Source organism: Lygodium microphyllum, chromosome 19 (assembly GCF_053477565.2).
Source record: "Lygodium microphyllum isolate KBCC chromosome 19, Lygodium_microphyllum_v1.1.10, whole genome shotgun sequence".
Classification (NCBI taxonomy): Eukaryota; Viridiplantae; Streptophyta; class Polypodiopsida; order Schizaeales; family Lygodiaceae; genus Lygodium; species Lygodium microphyllum.
The window spans coordinates 45,294,134-45,297,256 of record NC_141153.1 but is presented as its reverse complement, the minus strand read 5'-3'; positions in this window follow the sequence as shown (position 1 = coordinate 45,297,256).

Below are 3,123 nucleotides of genomic sequence, written 5' to 3'. Positions count from 1 at the left end.
CATTTTGCCTTGGTTTTGGTGGTATTTTGGCTATTTACAGCAGAAAACAGTAAGCAGTTTTGAACTTTTTGCACCATTTTGGACTGCATTATGGCATCTTCTTCCACTAACAGCACGACAGGCATCAGGGACTACTCTACCTCTCACAAAGAGAGTACATTCATAAAGTCCTTGAGCATTTTCGCATGTAGAGCACGTGAAGCCTATTGGCTATCCATTATCTTCTTATGTGAAGGTCTCACAGGCTGATTGTCTATAGACAGATGAGCGGAGGGCCGAGATGGCCAGGATCCCTTATGCATTAGCCGTGGGCAGTTTGATGTATGCCATGATAGCCACTCATCCAAATATTGCCTTTGTAGTTGGTGTTGTGGCACACTATATGGCTACACTTGGCAAGAAACATTGGGATGCCGTGAAGGTATCATGAGATACCTAAAAGGCATAGCAGATATGTGTATTTGCTATGGCAGCTAGGATACTGGAGTTGTAAACTCCGATTATGCAAGACATGCAAATAGTAGGAAGTCCACTTCTCGCTATGTATTCACCTATGCTGGAGGTGCTGTCTCTTGGATGTCCAAGGTTCAGAAGTGTACGACTCTCTCTACCACTGAGGCCGAGTATGTTGCAGCCCCACTGAGGCTTGCAAGGAGGCCATATGGTTGGGCCGTTTGGTTCATGACCTTGGGATTGGTTCTATACCTATGCTGCATTCGAATTCTATGAGTGTTATTCAGCTGGCCAAGAATCCGGTTTTCATGCGAAGACAAAACACATTGAGGTGAGGTATTACTTCATACATGGGGTCATGAGGTATTACTTCAAATTTCAGGTTTTTTGAAGGTTGTACAAAAATAGAATCTATCTATGAAATTGGCACTTCAAGAAAATTCTATGGTTCATAATGATGCAAAGGATTCTAAATTTAATCTTAAGCACAAGAAGTATAACTAAGATGTAGATCATGACCACTAAATGTTGTTTGATATTGAGTTCACAACAAGTTTTCTCTAGTATCTTGTAGAATTTGAAGTGCAAGAGTCTAAGTAGGTTGCTATTGCAAAGCATATGGATAGTGAAATGCATGACAATGTGGAGCCTTCTAAGGCAAAGCTTGGTTATGAAGAGGTGATTGCAGAGTAAGAATAGTAGTTTGCTGAAAATTCTACTAACTGTAGCAGCTATTACTTTCCCTAGTTTTGCATATGCATATAGTTACGCTTTTTACTTTCACTGATGTAAAACATTGCCTAAGCAACTACACAAGAGGGCTTTGGGCACCCCTAGTACTGCATCTAGGCTTTGCCCTTAGCAGCTCAATGTGGCTCATTTTGTGGTGCAAGGCTCCTAGTGGGGCTTAGGTGGTTGTTTACCATATTTGCATTTCATCTTACTAAAGCTGTATTTAGGGATATGTGGTTTCAGGTTATGGTTACTAGGCAGCCATCCATTGGGATGTGTCTGGTGTTAACCGATGGTTTTGCCATGACATGATCACGACCTACATGTAGTATGAAGCATACTTTAGTTTTCATGTGAAGTAGGCACGTTTTCATATCTATGCAAATAACAGTTGTTCCCATTGTATCTCATTTTGCAAAATGTCAGGAAATGGGGGTGATTGCTCTATTTTGTGCAACATCGTGTCTCCTTTGATTTTTCTTCTTGTTTTCAATGAGTTTTCACGTGTTTGTTATTCTGTTTGTTTGGGCAGTAGGGCCAGAAATAGGGTGTGGTTAGCTTTTCAATGTCAGAGATCATTATAGCCTACAGTTTTTAGGCCTCATAGAATTATCCAAGACACTATGATTCCCAATGGAACTCCTTAACAAAGGCAAAGGATCTAAGGGTGCACACAAGCTTCCTTATGCAAATTCAAATTCAAGAGAGCTCTAGTTCATGATAGAGTCCCTTTTGCAATTGATAGTATGACTTCAATATGGGACCCTATGGGATGGTGTTTCAACACGACTATGGAGTACACAAGTGGATGATACTACACTTATGAGGGCAATTGTGTCTCTTGATCATGAATTCTCAAGTGACGCTTGTAAATCTTAGCCTTCAACTAGGCTCAAGGGTTCACCCTAGAGCTAATTCTAGATGCAAGGGTGGTTGAATATACATTATCTATATGCAAGAATGTCGTGACTAATTAATGCATCTAGGGGTGGTTGGACCACTATTGCATTGCGTGCCTTCATGAATAGACATCACAGCTTCGAGTGCCAAAGAATGGGTGATCACTTGGGTGAAGATGAATGTGATTGGATGATTTCCTATCCTACTTGTGAGTGACTATGAGTTGCCTATAAGAGAGTGGTGTGAGCTATGAGTGTGTCTCATGAACACGAGTTGAATTCAACTTGGTGTAAATGCCTTATGTACTCAAGGCCCAATCTCACATCCAAGGAAGTGGATGTATTGTCCTTGGTGTTCTAATTGAGTTTCCTTGTCCTCCACTAAATATCCTCATGCTCCTCCCAAAAAGCATGCCATTCACAAACCATGTTCATTACTAAGCAAGTTCCATTCTATTTACTTGTGGCATGTTCCCATGGTGCTACTATGGACTCAATCATGAGACGATGATCAATGCTTGATGGATGTGGTTATAAGACTCTAGATCAAGCATTGAAAAGAATAGGATGCCCAAAAAAATAAGGAATGACACAAGATATAGAGGCTCGAGATTTTTTCTTCTTCTTCATCTTCATTCTTCTTCTTCTCTCATTGTCAACTGATACACACAAAGTATCCTCCAAAGTGATAGATTCCTTTTGACATTTAAGTCACTTCATACACAACCCTTACTCTATTTATGCATACATAGGTGTGGGAGCTTTCGCTCAACCGCCAAGACCCACGAACCGCTTATTGTTTCAAGCGTTCCAAGCCGAGCACTAATGGCTACCTCTCACATAACCGACGGGCCATCCATATCTACGGGTGTAGTGAGCCTACCTTCGTGCCGTTCGAGTTACCTCCTCTCCCGCGCACTCCGGTGGCTCCACGATCCAAGTGCAAGCTTCAAGCAAGCTCCATCCTCAAGCTCCACGCTCCAAGCTCCATTGCCGCGAGCAAGACAAGAGAAGAGAAGAGAAGAGAAGAAGAGAGGAG